Source organism: Papio anubis, chromosome 6, assembly GCF_008728515.1.
Source record: "Papio anubis isolate 15944 chromosome 6, Panubis1.0, whole genome shotgun sequence".
In the NCBI taxonomy this organism is placed as follows: Eukaryota; Metazoa; Chordata; class Mammalia; order Primates; family Cercopithecidae; genus Papio; species Papio anubis.
The window spans coordinates 97,725,250-97,746,693 of NC_044981.1; the positions used below are offsets into that span (position 1 = coordinate 97,725,250).

Genomic DNA, 21,444 nt, shown 5'->3' on the forward strand with positions numbered 1-21,444 from the left:
TTTTATTGGAAACGCTTTGGATTCCAAATTATTTAATTGCCTTAGATTTATATTTTAACCTGTATTGGGTAAACCTAGCCAAATCATAAAACATTTAAATCTTTCTACCTCTCAGGAGCAAATATGATGATTTTGGAAGCATACTCAGATTTAACAATATAACCTTGAAGCATTAGTCTGTTTACATATTATAAACAATTTTCTTAATGCTGTCACTAAGAATGGGAAACACAAAAAATCTGATATTTCTTCACAAGAATAAGAATAGACTAAAAAATTAAAAAGAAAAAACTAACGTGAGATAAAGACACACAAAGTACTAGTAATAAAAGCCAGTTAAACACTGGATGCAGTAGCTAACAGTATGAATTCAAAGGGGAAGTTAACATGCCAAAAAGCAATTAAAAAATCAAATAATAGCAGTAAATTAAAATAAGTGCAAACAGACTGATCATGAAAAATCGGGATTCTTGGAGATTGTGGTAATCACAAGGGTTAAAAGCTAGATGAGGAGACAGAAATATGAAAGAGATATGTAGTAAGAAGTAAGGAAAAGTGAATTATCTAGAGGTCAGTAAATCAGGAGCCAGAAGATGCCCAGTGTCCAAGGAGTAGGACAGAATTTAATCTGTATTGAGATAAGATATTTGGGAAGAACATTGATTAATAAACCAGGTAGGTGACTCTGGGCATTTCAATGCTTCACCTAAGGGAATGTGCCTTTAATATTCTTTGTAATTCTAAGGACTTAGGATTCTGAGCTTGGCCTTAATTTCATTTAACTGGTATCTGAACAGGCGTACATATAGGTGTAATTATGGCTGTAACTTATCTTTAAATTTGACATATACTTTAAAAATATCTATACATATAAAGCTGAAATAGTACTCAGTTTCTCATTTTTTAATATATAGATATTTGGTGTAGATCATTATTACAGTATTTGAATAAAGAAATATATCCCATAATATTTAAACCTGGTTGTCATTCAGATCATCTGGCATGCACGTCCTTTGGCCCATCTGTTAGGTTGTCGTGATGCCATACTGAGGAAGTGGCAAGCTAGTTTCAAGTAGACATAAATGCCAACCAAAGATTAATTTAGCAGGATAGCTTGTTGAGTGCAAAAAGTGACATCTCCTATAAGTGGAAACGCTTGACTAGCAATGCCAAACTGGGGTCTTGTTTTTCATTACATGTGAATGCATCTGTTGCAACTTGTTGCCCTAATTGCATAAAAGAGAATAATTTTCACTATGAAACTTCTTTGGAAAAATGGAAGCATAGGTAATTGCATAGGTAATAGAGGACAGATATTATTATGGCATATCTGATAAAGTTGCTGAGATAGATGCTTCTGAAAAGTAGTTGAATAAATGAAAATAGAATATTTCTTTGGAGTTTAAAATATCTGGTCAATAATTCAATGATATCATTGAAGAAGAAGAAAATGTAAAGAGGAACATATAATTATTCATGACATATTTTAAAAAAAATGAATACTATATGCAATGGATTTTAGCAATATAGTTTATGCACAGCTCTATGACGAAAAGAGAGGATTTTAAAAAAAGAAGGGTAGCTTCAAGCATTACGATTTTGAAATTCATGTATTTCGGAAACTGACATAAATCATTTAAGATTAAAAGAATCAATAAAGAAAGGTTAATTGGAAAATTATAGCCAAATAATATGAAGTCGCATATATCTTATTTTGTAAAATGCAAGAATAGAGAACTATTCACAGTGAAATTAATGGAGTAAAATTTTGGAATATCATAAATTTTATGAAAGTGGTAATGTTCAGAAAAGTCACCTCTTCAGTTCACTGTAATAATTCATTCACGGATTTATTAATAAATATTTAATGAACAACTATCATACCAAACCTAGTGATTGAGTCGTCCTAATGACTTACCTGAAATAAAAGATTCTTTTTTATTTTTACTTCTAGATGACAAGTTTTCTTACACTTAAGAATTTTTTAAATTCAACATGATGGATAGTTGTTAAATAATAAAAAGTCACAAGTGGTTACCACATAGAATGCTTTAAACACTTTTTCTCTTTCTTTTGTTTGTTTGAACTGATGTTTTAAAAGTTTGTGTTTTATATTATTTTTCCTTAAAATCATCTTAACTGTGACTTTTATTTGAAATCTCAAATCAATCAGATAAATCTATTGATCCCCTATCACCACACTAATACATTAATACATTTATTTCATGTTACAACTTTCCAGAAGAGCTAATGATTTCCAAACCTGGACATTAAATTCTCAAAATATATTTTCTTCATTAGAAAAGTGTTCTTTTGGAAATATAATGTACTGTATAAGTTGAGGCTTTTTCATGTTTCATAAAATACAGAAACTGCTTAATTACTTTGAGGGGAAAAAAACACAAGAGTTCTAATTCCAACATTTAAAGGTCATAAGCATCTTAATAACTCTTTAACAGTGGAAAGCTTCATTCTATGTCTTTAAAGTTAAAAATCTGGTTTCCTCACATTATGATGAAAGGGCAGAATTACGATGTTTTGCAATATGGTAACTCTCCACTAACTTACCAATTGAAATAGGTTGTGTTTCTCTGAAATCAGTGATTCTACATAATGGACCAATTTAAAATCATCCTTATGTTAATCCGTAGGGAATTGTTTATATTTCTTAAAAACCTTACGCTTATTCAATTAGTACATTTTCTAATTTTGATTCTAAAATCTGGTTATTTTATTTTATTGAAAAAAAAAACAGGACCTTTTTCTTTCTACAATATTTTCAGGTATTCCTGCAGTATTGAATAGTCCTAAGTATTTTAAGTAAGTTAGCTAATGCATCTTTCACAGTCAAATCATTATGCAGATATTATTATTTGCCACCCCGCCCCCATCAAATTACAGATGAAGAAACTGAGGATCACGTATTTATGGAATTTGTTCAGGGTCTGATAGCTGGCAAAAGGCTGAGCTAAGATTCAAACCGAGGCAGTCCGTATTTATAATTTTAAACCGAGTTTTAATTGATGTGATTCAAAAGTTCTGAGAACAAATTGGATGAAATACAAGAAGTCATATTTTTGAATGTATTACTAGGTCTAAAATAAGGAAGAAATGAGAGGGCAAAAGTACAATAAAAACATAAGTGAGGAGAAATGAATTTGTTAAAGAACTGGTCATTGTTCTAAGGGCATCTTATCACCTGATTTCTGGTGATATTCTAGAGCATTATTCTCATTAAGATGAGCTCTACACAGGAGAAGAAGACAATGCCTATGGCCAATATAAGGGTGAATTTGGTTCAGAGATTCCTAAACCATAGTTCACCTTCTGCCATCAAATCCAGCACCAAATAAATAACAAATACACAAAATCCCTTGCTTTGATTGGAGAGATACTTGTCTCACACTGTGAAGGTGAAAAAAAATTAAAGTATCTCCTTAAAGTTTCTAAGAAAAGTCCACTTTTATAAGGATTTGGAACTAGAAAACATAATATCCTGTAGTTCTGAAATAAACAGGTTGATGACTAAAGTGGTCATTTTTTGTTTGTTTGTTTGTTTCTATCAAGCACTTATGAGAAGAAAAAACAAATCCTGTCTACAATAATATAGTTTATAATCAGGTCTCAAAAAACATGTATTATTAAAACTGCAAGTAATATGAGCTCATGATTAAAAAGTCAATAATTCATGAGAAAACAAGGAACTATAAATGATAGCTTGGAAGAGCTACTAATTTAGAATTGTACCTGCTAAGACTATGGTCACTAGAATTATCTGCCACAGAATATTAAGTATATGTAATACATCGCAATGTTATTAAACAACAAGATATCATCAAAATGAATTAACCAGATATGAAAAAGTGCAACAAATTTTATACAGATTAAAAATGATAAAGTAAATTATAAATGAAACAAACGTCATAAAACATAGATTCAAAATATTAAAAGAGAGAGTTACTAAATGAAAAGAAGGATTGTAATGTATTACAGATACTTTAGAATGGATAGGAGGAAAAATATATAAAAGAGAAGTTAAGGGATATTGAGGAGAGAATGAGATGATCTAACACACACATAAGCACATTTTCATAAGGAGATAATGAAGAAAAGTAAAGAAGCAGCAGTTGTGATTATGATGAATATTTTCAAAATTCTCAGATTCAGAAAGCCTAGTGAATCTTAAGAAGCAATAATATAAATAAATCCATACCTCTATGCATATGGAAACTTCTGAATAGGAAAAACAAAGAAAAAAGTCAATCAGAGAAGATAATTGAGTTTCAATAGATAAGTTGTTATCAGACTGATAATTAAGTTCTTAATAACAACAAGGAAGCTTGAAGACAATGAAAGCACATTCAAAGACTGAGAGAATATTACCATCAACTTAACATTTCTTATTTAGAAAAAATTCTGTTAAGCATGGAAGCAAAATTTTATTTTTTCTCAAACAAAATCAATGGAGTTTCTACTAACAGAACTTCACATACATAAACAAACAAATTGAAAAACAATAAGAGATTCAAACTAAAATGATCAACTAAATATTAGTAAATATGGGTAACTTTACAAATCTTTACTGTTAGTAGTAACATCTAATTTTTATTTAGATGTTACTACTCACTGTGTCACTACAGTGCCGTGGCTGGATCACGGTCCACTGCAGTCTCCACCTCCCAGGATCAAACAATTCTTCCACCTTAGCCTCCCAAGTAGCTGGGACTACAAGCGTATGCTACCAGGCCTGGCTAATTTTTGTATTTTTTGTGGAAATAAGATTTTGCTGTGTTGCCCAAGCTGATTTTGAATGCCTGTGCTCAAGCAATTTGCTCGTCTCAGCCATCCAAAGTACTGGGATTACAGGTGGGATCCACTGCTGCTGGCCCTAATTTGTTTTTGTTTTTGATTTTAAGTAAAAGATGAAAAATTCTAGTATATAATGTAAAGAAGTGGCAGAAGTGGCTTAGAATTTGAACTTTTTATGACTTATGTAACTCATTTAATGGAAGGAATCCTCCCTTAGATTCTAGTGATTTAAAGGAGTCTTTTTTGTAAGGTAGCATTTATTGCCTATTCAACAGGCATTTCCTATTCCCTTCTTTCATGCTTAAAGACTTTCTATGCGGCTGTTAGTAATGAATTTGATATTGCTGCACAAATGAGGTATTTCTTTTTCCCATGGTCATGTGGTGACTTTCTCAACCTCCATTGCAATGTAAGTATGGTCATTTGACCAGCTGTTTCCAATGAGATGTAAGCGTAAATTTGATGGGGTTTGGGGGAAAGCTAACTTACTATGACATAAAGTAGGGTCCATTTTTTGCCTTGTTCCCAAGCACTTTGTTACGCTTAAAGATAAGTTCAAGCACTCTATAGGAAATGTGAACAGAATTGCAGAAGTAACTTCCCAGTAGCTCTACAATGTTGAGCAATGGAAACACTGCCAATTATTTCTTATATTCAGAATACTTGTTCAAGACACAAAATAAGCCTATCTAGATGAAGCCACTCTTAATTGAGTATTATGTTGAGGGAAACTTTTTGAAAACTAATACAATTGCACATACACACACATATCATTTTAATAAACTGATTGCTTGGTTCCTGAGTTTATATTTATGGACAAAAATCAAGTGGTATTACTTCAACATCATTAAGTACCTGGGTTCTTTTACTCTACCTAAGTATTTAGGATTTCTATCCACTTCTTTCCCTGTAGATACTCCTCAGTGGTTTATATTGTGTTTGTCCATAGTCTTCTCAGTTACAGTTACTACAGGCATTATATCCATTTATCTCATGAACTGCTTTCCATTTATCAGTGTATATTAATCAAGAAGCCACTTGAAGGAGAACAATTATTGCTACTACTTAGTGCACTTCATGAGAGTGTAAATGATTGTGTCACAAAAATATTTCTCAAGATCATCAATCCATGAAACAAAAATTGTCCTCTGTCCCCCCAGTATAGTATAGTTTGATCCCTAACACAGTGTAACCTTTGAAACATGGGCTACCAAATGCATCATTGTTTCCCTGGACCCAGAAAATGTCCCAACAAATTAAACAGGCATCTGCTCCCTTAATTACTTTTTCCATAAAAGTGTGGCTGTTAACATACAAATAAAAGAAACAGCATTATCATTTTTTCAAATAATATAATGCTTTGTCTGAGAATAAATTCAAATTATAGAAGATTGAGTATCATTTAATCCCATTAAAACATACCAAGGACTATATATTTATATAGATCCAAATATATATATATATAATCTATATATTTTAAATATATATACTCTTAAATGTATATATAATTACATATTTTAAATATATATTATAAATATCTGTTCACATCTGCCTTTATTTATCTATCTAACAATCTAATACTGTATATGCATAGGAAAAACTTGAATGCATAGGAAATTGATCTCCAGCAGTACTGTAAATGGTTTTACAGGCCAGTCACATCTGCCTTTATTTATCTATCTAACAATCTAATACTGTATATGCATAGGAAAAACTTGAATGCATAGGAAATTGATCTCCAGCAGTACTGTAAATGGTTTTACAGGCCAGTGTGTGAAGAAAATAGACTTTTATTTCCTACATAATGTATTTAAATTTTTCTTTTTATTGGACTTCTATGTTTTATCACATTTAAAAGAAAATAAAAATGAAGCTACTCTTAATGTAAGCAATTGGTAAATTGGACTCAAATTTAATCTTACCAATATCTACAGTTATACTTATAAAATCAACCAGTAATGTAAAATGATAAGTTAAGTATATTCCTAGGTATTTTATTTTACTTATTTTATTTTTTGCAGCTATTTTAAAAGGAATTTAGTTCTTAATTTGATTCTCAGCTTGATCATTGTTGGTATATTGTAGTGCTACTGATTTGGGTACATTGATTTTGTCACCTGAGACTTGACTTTAATCATTTATCAAATCTAGGAGTCTTTTGGATGAGTCTTTTGGTTTCTCTAAGTATATGTTTACATCATTGGCAAACAGAGAATGTTTGACTTCCTCTTCTGCAATGCAGATGATGTCAGCAGAGTGTTGAAGTTGCCCACTATTATTGTATTGCTGTTTCTTTTCTTGGGTGTAGTCATAATTGTCTTATGATTCTAGGAGCTCCAGAGTTAGATGCATGTATATTTAAGATGGTAATATTATTTTCTTATTGGGAAGATTTTTTTTATCATTATATAATGACCTTCTTTGATTTTTTTTTCTTTTACTCTTGTGGCATTAAAGTATATTTTATCTAATATATGAATAGCTACTTCTGCTCATTTTTGGTTTCCATTTGCATGGAATATCTTTTTTCTACTCCTTTATTTTGAGGGTATAAGAATCTTTATGTGTTAGGTGAGTCTCTTGAAGACAGAAGATACTTGGCTGTAATTTTAAAAAATCTACTCTGCCAATCTGTAGCTTTTAAGTGGAGCATTTAGACCATTTACATTCAATTTAATATTGAGATGTGAAGTACTGTTTCAGTCATCATGTTGATAGGTAGAGAGTTACTTTGTTTTTTTTTTTTTTTTTTGATTATGCTACTGTTTCATAGATCCTGTGCATTTTATGCTATCAAGAGGTTTTATTTTGGTGCATATTGACCTTTTGTTTCAAGATTTAGAATTTATTTTAGCATTTGTTGTTAAGTTTGGTCTGACAGTGACAAATTCCCTCAGCATTTGCTTGTCTGAAAGACTTTATTTCCTCTTCACTTAGGAAACTTAGTTTTTCTAGAAAATTTTTGGCTTACAGTTATTCTGTTGAAGGAGGCTAATAATAGGACCCCAATCCCTACTGTCTTGAAAAGTTTCTGCTAAGAAGTTTGCTGTTAGTCTGATAGGATTTCCCTTATAAGTTACCTGATGCTTTAGTTTTACTGCTCTTAGAATTTTTTCTTCAGGTTGACTTCAGATAGCCTAGTGAATATATGCTTTGGTGACGTCCTTTTTGTGATTTTATTTTTGAGACAAGGTCTCACTCTATTTCCTAGGCTAGGCTAGAGTGCAGTGGCATGATCTCAACCTTGGTGATGTCCTTTTTGCAAGGCCAGAAAAGTTTTCTATAATTTTTCCCTTAAATAAATTTTCCAACTTTTTGCTTTTTCTTCTCCCTCAGAAACAGTAGAGATTCTTAGGTTTGGGCAATTTAATTAAAGTATTGAAGGCTTTATGACTTTGCTACTTTCTTTTAATTATTTTTCTTTATTTTTGTCTTATTGAGTCAATTCAAAAGCCTTGTGTTTGAGCTCTTTTCTTCTACTTACTCTATCTATAGTTAAAACTTCCCTCTGCATTTGGTAATTCTTTAAATGTGTCTTTTATTTCCAGAAGTTCTGATTGGTTTTCTTTAAAATATCTATCTCTTTAGAAAAATTTTCATGCATATCCTGAATTGTTTTTTTAAATTTATTTATGTTGGTTTTTACCTTTTTTTTTTTTTTTTGTATCTCCTTGGGTAACCTAATAGTGAATCTTGTAACTTCTTTATCTTGTATTTCCAAGTGTTCGTCTTGATTTGGATTCATTGCCAGAGAGCTAGTGTGATTTTTGAGGGTGTTAGAGAACCCTGTTTTTCAAATACTGTTAGAAATATTTGTCAGGTTTTCTATCATTTTGTTAGACTATTTTTCTTAATTAATTCAAAATTTATTTTTGATTTAATTTACTTAAAATTTATTTTATTTTCCCTTTGAGGATATAACTTTAATGTTTATAGTTTATTGTAACCTAATTTGGCTCTGGGTGTTTTCAAAGGTGAAAACTCTGTATGAGTTCTTTGATTATACAGTCTTTGTATGATGGTTTTCTCAAATGCTGCTTGTGGTAGCTATGTGCTTGGTATGTGAGCAGGTTCACTGTTTTCTGTGGGGTTGGAATGGAAGAAGTCTTATGAAACATATCTTATTCCTCAATCATTTGCACTTGTTACATTTTATTTAGCTTTTTCTTCAGTATATATTTTTTCCCACTGTTTTGAACAGTTCAGGCTTCAGGCGAGTAGGAGATTTACATAGGTAAAAAACAGCTGTGGCTAAAGTAGGTGACTAAATGCAATACCCAGTTGTGGGCAAAGGACCCAGTCTTGACAGAGGTGGCTGGGGAAGCTAGGTGAAATACACTGAGGACTTTTAAGGGGTAAGAGATGGAGCCAACTAGAGGTGTTTTGCAATTCTGTATAACATAGCCAAGAAGCCAAATGACACACTTAACAGTGTCTCATTGATAATTGGTAAAAACTAGAGTTCAGTGTTTTTCAACATTATGAGGTATATCTAGAAAACCTGTTCATACTTTGAGTTGAAAAGCTTGAAGGGCAACACCCTAGGACTAAGAAGGAACCTACTCCCTAAATCCCTTTGAGGCTTTGTAGATGCAGGCATAAAGCCTCTCGAGAGAAAGCTAATATAATTCATTGCCTCCAATTAGGCTTAAAAATAAATGATGTCTAAAACACAATAAGAAAATTATTAGGTGCAAAAGATGGAAAGACCACATGAATAAGAATAAAAAGGAAACAGTGGGCAAAAAGAAAACTAAGAAATTAAATTTGATGGCGCTATCAAATAACATAGACTTTTAACTGTTCTTAAATCAGGTTACTTACCTAGATCATATTTATAAACGTTCTGAACTGCAGGGATATCTTATTTCTACCTAAATTATTTCTTATCATGCTAACCTAGCATGGCAATATTACTCTGAACTGAAAGCAAAAATTATCAAAATTAACAGTTTCTTATTTAAAAAGCTTGGGGCATGAAGTATTTAAAAATTCAGAATATTTTAGAGTTGGAAAAAGTAATACAGTATAGATTACATAAATACTTCCAGAGAGCAGTACTGTATCAGCAAATGCTTTCATATTTCTGAAACAAATTAGTGAATATACAAAGAGTTTGACATTTTTTTTAAAAGACTATATATAGCTTAGGTCAATAAATTTTAATCTTTTGCACCAAATGAGTTTACTGCAAACTTTTAAAATAAAAACTTCAAAATTTCAGTACTTTTTACATTGTCAAATTGTGAATACATGATTTAAGAGCTATAGTATATCCACTGCTGACAGAATGAAACAATTTGAAATAATTTTGTTCAAGCAAATTTTTTTATAATAAAACTCATGCTAAAGAGAAAAAAATAAACCGAATTATATATGCTTATAAATCCACAATTTTTACAAATCTAAACAGAAAAACTTTGTACTGTTTTACATATCTATTTTTTTAAATACAGTAATTATAAGCTTAAATTAAGTTTTAATTTTAGGCTATAACATTGCTATAATCTTAAGAGACACTTGGGAATCATTGTAAACCTGTGGAACTAGAATAAGTTATTTATATTTGCATTTATTTATATTTATATTATCCTATGGAGAGAGTACCGAGTATTCATTTTGAATCTGCTAAAATATAGCATTAGGATGTTATATTATCATTTCAGCATGGAAACTATTTCAAAAATATGAGAATTATGACAAAATGTACTTTATTGTTTCATTGACAAGTGCGTATATCACAGCATGTTTTATTTGGGTATAAAACATGAATCACCAATGGGATATGGGTGTAGGTTTGAGTTTATGTGTCTTTTTAATGAAATCTAATGTGACTGGCTTTTAAAATTTAAATACTGAGTAATAAACACACGTTAGGTCTCCTGTATAAAACTATCCTACAAATATTTGGACATTTTTCTTTTCCATTCAATTACTCTTGCATGAATAATTTGTAATACACTCACAAAAATATAAATAGAAAAAAACTGAGGAGCTAAATACTTAGCTCATGACTCCACTAATTAATACTTTTCTTTGGGCTTTTGTTTTCTTTTACAATGGCTCCTTTGAGTTTGTAATAAAGCAAAGAATTTTTCTTGTGATTTAATATCTAATTATGCATTTTATTGAAGACTTTGGAATAAGTGTGAGATTCTATTGGTGACAGAGAGATTTTACCGGAGCCTTGAAGGAGAGCTAAAGTAATACATGGTCACACAGTTCTAAGCAAAGCTTCCTAACAACTTTCACAAAAACTCTGGGATGGAGTTATAATAGACGTGATTGCCATTTGTATTGCCCACATTTTGAGGTATAATAAATTTTAGATATTAAATGATTTCTCCAATGTCACAGAGCTCTTTAAAGTATCAGACTCAAATCCCAAATCCAGGACTTCTAATTACACACTCTCTATCATTTTAACAAGACTGCTTGGAAAAATGACTTCGGGAATGGCTTTTCATTCTTTTTTTTTTTCTTTTGTAGTAAAATTCTTTTTTAAAACTCACTAGACAATTGTATAATGTAATTAAAATTGTGAGTGTTGATTTAAAGTTTAAATATGTATATTACTTGGTTGCAGTGATACGGAATGTTAAAGCAACTAAACATGTATGTTAATGACTATTAAGAACCAGAGCTCTTCTATGTTAATCCCCCCGAAAAAAAAGTTAAAAGAAAGTGTTTCACCTCCTTTTCGATGCTGATAATTCAGTCATATTGATTACTGGCACAGGTAGGAGCTATTGCAAGAAATACTGCATATCCCCTGGCCAGAGAAAATATTAAAAAGTATAAGCCAATACTATCACTATTTTAAGGCTTAACTTGTCCCATATCTGACCAGTGGAAGCCTCTTCAAGCTGGCTCCCTGATTTTTTATTTTATTTTTTCAATCAGAGGATAAAATTGCATGTATTTATTATGTACAACATAATGTAATATATATGCATTACAGAATAGTTAAGTCTAGTTAATGAAAAGGTGCATTACCTCACTTGCCCTCCTTTTTAGTTTCTGGAATAGCAAGTTGTTATTAGCTCGTAAGATGCTTTTATGCCTCAGTTCTGGAATCATTCAAATCTTTAAGGAGCCAGATACTACATACTTTAGAATGATATTTATAAGTCAATGATGCTAAGATACTCATTGCTACTTGTACACTATTGCTTCTACATTTTATCAGCAAAGTATTTACAGATTATGTGTAGATCATCTATAAACTATCTATTTCTCAATTTCTCTATTTATCTATCAAGTAGGTTTACATTATATGTTTATAAATGCACATATACATTTATATAATTATTTGCAGGTTATACATACACTTAAGGATCTATGTTTAAAGCCAGGAATTCTCATAATTCCAAACCAACATCTCAGAGTTTGTTCTGATTTTTCTCCTTTATAAAACAATTTGCACCTCCCCTTCCCAGTGGTGAGAAATCCACATATTATTATCTTCAATAATATTACTCATTTGCTCAAACTCACACTATGCAGCAATTTTATGATTGCTAAACAATACTGCAGAGAGTATCAAACTTAGAGTAATATTTGATTGTAGTCATTTTACATTTAGGTATTTGCTTATGACTTAGTATTCCTTTACATGTATACTTTTTTCTTGAGCAACATGGGTTTGAAATGTACAGGACAACTTAGGCATGGATTTCCTTCTGCCTTTGCCACATCTGAGACAAGACCAAACCTTCTACTCTTCCTCCTCGGCCTACTCAGTGTGAAGATGATGAGGATGAAGGCCTTTATGGTGATCTGCTTCAACTTGATAAACAGTAAATATATTTTGTCCTTTTTATGATTTTCTTTTTTTATTTTTATAGCAACATTTCTACAGCTTACTTAATTGTAAGAATACAGTTAATGCATATTACATATAAAATACAAAATCTGTGTTAATTGACTTTATTGTTTTCAATAAGGCTTCCGGTGATCAGTAGGCTATCAGCAGTTAAGCTTTTGGGAAATCAAAAGTTATGTGTGGGTTTTTGACTACATAAGTTCAGCAACCCTAATACCCATGTTGTTCAAGGTTCAACTCTAGTTGGGTGCACTTTATTTCTTATTAGCACTTATATATATTAAGTGTAATGCACAAATTTTCAGTGTGCTCTTAGATGAAGTTTGAAATGCTCATTTGTCTGTGTAACCCACACTCAATAAAATTCAGTTCATAACAATATAAAATGTTACCTCTGTATATAAAATAAATATCTCCACTCCAATGTTTATTGCAGCACTATTCACAATAGACACGATATGGAATAAAACAAAGTGTCCATGGATAAAGAAAATGTAGTTCATATGCACAATGAAATATTATTCAGCTAAAAAGAAGGAAATCCTGTCATTTGCAGCCACATGGATGGAACTGGAAGACATTATGTTCAGTAAAATCCTGCAGGCACACACAGAGACAAATATCACATATTTTCACTCATATATGGGAGCTAAAACGATTAACCTTATGGAGGTAGGAAGTAGAACAATGGTTACCAGAAGCCAGGAAGGGTAGTGGGAAAAGGGTATAAAGAGGAGTTAGTTAACGACTAAGAAATATACAGTGAAATAAAAAGAACAATATCTAGTGTTTTATAAGACAATAGGATATCCACAGTTAACAACAATTTATTGTATATATCAAAAGAACTAGAGAAGCAAAATGGGATTGTTCCCAACACAAATAAATGATAAATATTTGAGGTGGTGGATATCCCAATTACCCTAATTTGATTATTACACGTAAGATTGTATCAAAATATCACATGTACCCCCAAAAATGTAGAACTATTATGTATCCATAAATATTTTATTTCTTATTTAAATCAGTTTTATTTAAGAATTTTCAACATTGACAATTCTTATAAAAAGCATCCAAGCACGGGACACAGAACTGCAGCAAGCACCAATATTATGGGTAGTTAACAGACATTAGAACTTCAACCCTTTTTTGAGATGCCTGACCTCACTCACTTCCAAGTACTCCTGCAAAGCACACAAACTCAGTCCATGTTCTCAGGGTTCTCCCAACAGCTTCAGTTCGCATTAACAAAATTACATATCAGTAATAGAAAGGAACGCACACCATACAGCATTCACAGAACTTGACAAAGGGGGAGGGGGAATACATGTATGGTTTCACTTATCACATTCAACTAATGTGGTTTATATAAGAACAAAAGTCACTTTAAGTTTCACTTAAAGTTTTCCAACAGATGTGGATGTCCTTTGAACACAAAACATATTCATACATTATTTGCTATCATTGCTTTCTGCACACTCTCTCAACAAAGCCACAAGTTAGAGATACACATGTCACCAAGTTAAAAAGTATCCATTATGCTCCACTAAGTCTTTGCATGTGCTCTACTTTTCTTGCTCATACTAGCTTTTCATGCCTTGGCACCACCATCAATCACACACAAAGTTGCAAAACTTCAAAAAGCTTTCTGCTTCCATGTCAGAGCCTTGCATCCATAGCATTGATACAACTCCATGAAATAAACAGTAATGGATAAAAATGGGACACCCACTGTCAGAGATGCAGCCTGTGATGCACGATGACAAATTATTGAATGAGAAAGTGTGTAAACAGAAGTATACCTATGGCAGAAAATGTATAGTACTACCTTCAATGAAGTACTTCCTCCAGAAAAATTTGAAATGAGATTAACTGCAGAGATTAAATGAAGGCTTCATATTGAACTTTTGTATATAAGGGTGTAATAGTTCATTTTCATACTGCTGATAAAGACATACCCAAGTGTGGATTATTTATAAAAAGATATTTAATGGACAGTTCCACAGGGCTGAGGATGCCTCACAATCATGGCAAAAGGTAAAAGACACTTCTTACATGGTGGGCAGCAAGAGAGAATGAAACCAAGCTAAAGAATTTTCCCCTTATAAAACCCTTAGATCTGGTGAGACATATTCACTACCTCCACAACACGATGGGGAAAACTGCCCTGTCATTCAATTATCTCCCACTGGGTCCTGCCCACAACATGTAGGAATTATGGGAGCGACAGTTCAAGGTGAGATTTGGTTGGAGACACAGTCAAACCATATCATTCCACACCTTGCCTTTCTCAAATCTCAATTCTTACATTTCAAAACCAATCATGCTTTCCCAGCAGTCCTCCAAATCTTCACTAATTTCAGCATTAACTTAAAAGTCCACAGTCCAAAGTCTCATCCAAGACAAGGCAAGTCCCTTTGGCCTATGAGCCTGTAAAATCAAAAGCAAGTTAGTTACTTCCTACATACAATGGGGTACAGGCATTTGGATAAATATACCCACCCACTCCAAATTGGAAAAATGGGCCAAAACAAAGTGGCTAAAGGCCACATGCAAGCCCCAAATCCAACAGGGCAGTCAAATATTAAAACTCCAAAATGATCTCCTTTGACTCCATGTCTCACATTCAGGTCAAGCTGATGCAAAAGGTGGGTTCACATGGTCTTGTTCAGCTCTACCCCTGTGGCTTTTCAGGGTACAGCCTCCCTCCAGGCTGCTTTCACAGGCTGGCATTGAGTGCCTGTGGCTTTTCCAGGGGCACAATGCAAGCTGTCAGTGGATCTACCATTATGGGGTCTGGAGGATGGTGGCCCTCTCCTCACAGTTCTACTAGGAATTGCCCCAGCAGGGACTCAATGTGGGACTCCCTCCCACATTTCCTTTCCATACTGCCCTAGCAGAGGTTCTCATGAGAGCCCCACCCCTGCAGCAAACAGCTGCTTGGACATCCATGTGTTTCCATACATTCTCTGAAATCGAGGCAGAGGTTCCCAAACCCCAATTCCTGGCTTCTGTGTACCCGCAGGCTCAACACCACATGGAAGCTGACAAGGCTTGTGACTTGCACCCTGTGAAGCTGTACCTTAGCCCCCTTTAGCCATGGCTAGAGTGGCTGGGATGCAGGGCACCAAGTCCATGGTCTGTACACAGCAGGGGGTCCTGGGCCCAGCTCACAAAACCGTTTTTTTTTCTCCTAGGCCTCTGGGCCTATTATGGGAGGGGCTGCCACAAATAGCTCTGACATGCCCTGGAGACATTTTTCCCACTGTCTTGTTGATTAACATTTGACACTTCGTTGCTTATGCGAATTTCTTCGGGGGACTTGAATTTTTTCTTAGAAAATGGGTGCTTCTTTTCTATTGCATGGTCAGGCTGCAAATTTTCCAAATGTTTATACTCTGTTTCTCTTTTAAAGCTGAATGCTTTTAACAGAACCCAAGTTACCTCTTGAATGCTTTGGTAGTTAGAAATTTCTTCTGCCAGATACTCTAAGTCATCTCCCTCAAGTTCAAAGTTTCACAAATCTCTAGGGCAGAGGTAAAATGCCACCAGTCTCTGCTAAAAAATAGCAAGTCACCTTTACTCCACTTCCCGACAAGTTCCTCATCTCCATCTGAGACCACCTCAGCCTGGATTTCATTGTCCATCTCATTATTAGTATTTTGGTCAAAGCCATTCAACAAGTCTCTAGGAAATTCCAAACTTTCTTCTGTTTTCTTGTCTTCTTCTGAGTCCTCCAAACTGTTTCAATCTCTGCCTGTTACCCAGTTCCAAAGTCACTATAACAGGTTTGGGTATCTTCACAGAAACACCCCACTCTACTGGTACCAATTTACTGTATTAATCTGTTTTCAGGCTGCTGATAAAGACATACCCAAGACTGAGTATTTTATAAAGAAAAAGTAGTTTAATGGACTCACAGTTCCATGTGGCTGGGGAGGTCTCACAATCATGGCAGAAGGCTAAAGGCACTTCTTACCTGGCAGTAGCAAGAGAGAATGAAAACAAGCAAAAGGGATTTCCCCTTATAAAACTATCACATCTGGTGAGACTTGTTCACTACTTTGAGAACAGTATGGGGAAACTGCCCCATGATACAATTATCTCCCACTGGGTCCCTCCCACAACATGTGGAAATTGTGGGAGCTACAATTCAAGATGAGATTTGGGTGGGGACACAACCAAACCATAACAGAGGGAAACAAGTGTTAAAAAAACAAAAACAAAAGAACCAAACACATGACACCATGATCTCTCCAAAAGAGGTTTTCTTAAGGAACAAAAATTCATAAGATGGAGTTTAAATTAAAACAAGAAGAAAAGAATACAGTTTAATCAATAGTTTCGATTTTGAATGTGCAAACAATTGACATGTCCAGGGATAAAATATTACAGAGGAATCCTTTTGATATCAATTGTATATTATTGATTTGTCAAATCAGGCTAACAGCAGTTCACTTTCAACCACTCAATATTTCAACCCTTCATGTAACAAAACTTATAAAATCCCATTAGCTCTTCTTTTTTTTTTTTTTTTTTTTTTGAGACAGAGTCTTGCTCTGTTGCCCAGGCTGGAATGCAGTGTCCTGATCTCAACTCACTGCAAGCTCCACCTCCTGGGTTCATGCCATTCTCCTGCCTCAGCCTCCTGAGTAGCTGGGACTACAGGTGCCTGCTACCACACCTGGCTAATTTTTTGTATTTTTTAGTAGAGACGGGGTTTCACCGTGTTAGCCAGGATGGTCTCGATCTCCTGACCTCGTGATCCACCCGCCTCTGCCTCCCAAAGTGCTGGGATTACAGGCATGAGCCACCACGCCCGGCCAGCTCTTCCTCTTTTTTTTTTAAAAGAAAAATGTTAAAAATACTGCTGAATATACTCCACATTGGACAAACCAAATTTGAAAGTTTTTAGTACACATGTATTTTATGTATACTTACCATGAGTTTAGAAAAATTTGTAATCCCACCATTCTATCCCAACAAACCATAACCCCCATGTCTGCATTTTTCAGTCAGAAGGCTTAGAATCCATGCTTGAGCTAAAGTCTCAATTAAAACTGCTGCCTGACCCTGTAGTTCATTCCACCCTCCATGTTCTACATTGGTTGTTTCTCAGGTCTGCTCCACTCCCACTACAGTTACTAAACCTCTCTGATTCCCAAAGATACCTGGATTACCACCAAATCTTCCACCTCTTTCTGTCTACTGATATTGTGCTTACACTTGCGTTGGATATATGTATGCTGATTCCCTTAATAATCAAGTCCTCTCCACAAAGAGACTGCACAAGCTCATCATCTGCAATGTAAGAAAGGCAAAGTCCCTGAATGGTTTGGGAATGAAGACATCTATCACTTCTCTGCAATGACAAAAGAACTGCTGAAGCTTATCAGAATTCATCTTCTCTGTACAACACCTAACAAACATATTTTTGCTTCTCAAAATGTCATTCAGGGTTTGCTTAGAATTAGGAAGCGTACAGCCACACCATCATCTATCTGCCTTATGTTGCTGTGACATTCTTTCGCCTGGGTTTCATATTTTATAAAATGAACAAAGCCAAGTCCCTTTGAATAGCCAGTTCTGATATCCTTCTTGACCTGCACCATTAGAATTTCTCTGAAGGTACTACAGTATTCTTTCAGATCCTGTTCAGTTGTTTTCCATGGGAGACCCAACACTGTTAAAGCAGATGTTTTTGGGACTGCTCTTTTCACTTTTATGGCTAATGAAATATCTGTCTTATCCCTTTTTCTGTAGTTATCTACAGAATAGTTGACAACATATATCAAATTTTCCCAGCCAGCATTGGGGGCATGCAGAATTCCTTCTACCAGCAGACACCCCTAATACCCTGGGACACTGGAATCCTGTAGGGAAGCCCACATGCCCCTGGAAACTGAACTGCAACCATGGGCAGCAGCACCGTTCCATCATCTTCTGATGGTATTTCAATGGGCTCATAATTCTCATCTCTGGTTACCTGAATACATGTACATATTTTTTTATTTTTCTGCTAGGCCACTGCTAGGAAGCCCAGTAGGGTCACTGAAGCAGCTACAGATCCAAGAGAAGCCCAGCTACTTCTTCTTTCTCACAAAACGGCCCATAAAAATTTTGAACCATGTTCCCTCCTGCCCTTCCTTACCAACCCATACTCATATACCTCAGAAGCATACCATATGGAATCTTCTGGTTCCAACTTTTTTAACCAAGCCTAAAATTTGGAATATTCATTCATGTTATGAAGGGTATCAAAAATGTGTATATTTTTAGCAAATAAAATAGTCAATTGTCTGAATCTACCACATATTTTCATCTCCTCTCATGTTGTATAATATAATAATTATTTGGATAAATTACATTCAAAGACATATTTTAAGTTCAGTGTAACATTTTTACTTTTAAAGAATATCCCAGTAAACACCTTGAAATGAATACAGTTAGGTTGTGTGAAGGTTCTCTTAAAAGAATGGTGGTATATAAACTATTCAGAAAGTAATAGATTATTTTATTCTTGAAACAAATAAACTATTGTACTTAACGCTATATTCCTTAATGTTATATTTTATTCACAATGTGACTTCATATTAAGAATTTCTCTACTCAAATTAAGAAGGAAATTAATTTATGTTAACATTAAAAATGCATCAATATTTTATTTTGTTAAAGGGAAATTCACTAACATTAACAGCCAAAGCAGGTGAATTGTTCCATGATTGACACATTTTTGTACTAATCAGATTATCATTGGGTCATTCAGCACCTCTCACTTTCAAGCTTACCTGCATACTTCCATGAAGGCACCTGAGGAATTTCATATTGGGAATACTTTGGCTAATTTTATCAGAAAAAAAATATTAAGCTGTGTACTCTTATTTGTTTACTATTTTCACTCATTTGCTTATCAGTTTTCTGCATATTGCCTCACACAATTTGATGCAAAATTGCTAAGTGGTGAGTTGTGCTTCTCTGTCTTTTAATGTCTGCTTAAATCCTTTTAAAGGGATTTGGTTACTATCATCGCTGAATTATTTCTGCTAAAATCATACTTTCAGATTGCTAAATAGGACTTTTTCTACTTGGATTTTTCTCTCTCTGTGCGTGTGTGTATGTGTGTGTTTAGGCAAATCATATGTAATAATTTATATTTAGTCTTTCTAATAAAATTTCACTTTTCTTTTTAAAAAACTCTTTCTACAAGAAAATAAATCAAGTATTGAGCTGTGTCCAGTTAAGTACAAGAAGGCCCATTCTCCATCAAAGTTTCTAATTCTATGTTTTACTTCTACCTTCTCTTTAACAGGGGTAGATGATTTTATTTTATTTTATTTTATTTATTTATTTATTTATTTTTGAGACGGAGTCTCGCGCTGTCGCCCAGGCTGGAGTGCAGTGGCCGGATCTCAGCTCACTGCAAGCTCCGCCTCCCGGGTTCACGCCATTCTCCGGCCTCAGCCTCCCGAGTAGCTGGGACCACAGGCGCTGCCACCTCGCCTGGCTATTTTTTTGTATTTCTTAGTAGAGACGGGGTTTCACCGTGTTAGCCAGGATGGTCTCGATCTCCTGACCTCGTGATCCGCCCATCTCGGCCTCCCAAAGTGCTGGGATTACAGGCTTGAGCCACCGCGCCCTGCCGATGATTTTAAATTATGAACTTATTACTAATTATTCATATAATTAACAATATTATAATATAATCTATGTAGTCAAAGTCTTTTGGATATTTGGTGGCTATACATATTATTTGAGTGGATATTTTATTTTACTTTTAAACTCTTTCATTGAGGTATGATTGAAATCTAAAAAGCCACACAGCCATACATATTTAATTTATATAACTTGATGAGTCCAGAGATAAGTATAAACCTATGAAACCATGACCCAAGTCTATGCCATAAACATATCTATCATCTGTTTACACCTTGTTTATTTATTGTTATTATTATTTTGTGTGTGATTAGAATACTTAAGATCCACAGTCTTAGTAACCTTTATATATATAATAAAATATTGTTAACTATAGACACTATGCTTCATAGTAGACCTTTAGGATTTATTCATCTTGCATAAGTGAAACTTTGTACTCTTTATATAACATTACCCTATTTCCTTCTCCTTCCACCTCCTTCCACCTTCTGGCAGTCACCTTTCTATTATATCCATCTATTTGTTTGAGTATTTCAAAGTTATCATAGAAGTAGCATCATGTGGTGTTTGTTTTACTATTACTGGTTTATTTTACTTAGCATGATGTCTTGAAGTTCATCCATGTTGTCACAAATGGCACGATTTCCTGCATTTATAATGCTGAAAAATATTCCACTGTACATATATACCAAATTTTCTGTATCCATACTTCTGCCGTGAACATTTATGTTGCTTCCATATCTTTTTTATGTAAATAATGCTATAATTAATATGGGAGCACAGATACCTCTTTGAGATTCTGGTTTTAGTTTCCTTGAATACATACCCAGAAGCAGAATTGTTAGATCATATGGTAGTTCTATTTTTAATTTTTTGAGGAACTCCATACTGTTTTCCACAGAAGTTTCAACATTTTATATTTCCAACGACAGTGTAAATGGTTTGACTTTCTTCATATCTTTGATAACACTATTTTGATAATAGCTATTCTAATGAGTGTAAGATGAGAGCTCATTGTGCTATTGATTCACATTTCCCCAGTGATTAGTGATAGGGAGCATCTTTTTATAACTGTTGGTCATTCTGTATCTTCTATGAAGTAATATCTATTCAAGCCCTTTGCCCATTTTTAAACCAGGTTGTTTGTTTGTTTTCTA

At 33.8% G+C, this 21,444-nt stretch overlaps 1 pseudogene; it reads right to left on the minus strand.

The window, feature by feature from the left end:
• Positions 1-17,416: 17,416 nt before the first annotated feature.
• On the minus strand, positions 17,417-19,458 carry LOC101005482 (annotated as a pseudogene).
• Positions 19,459-21,444: the final 1,986 nt, after the last annotated feature.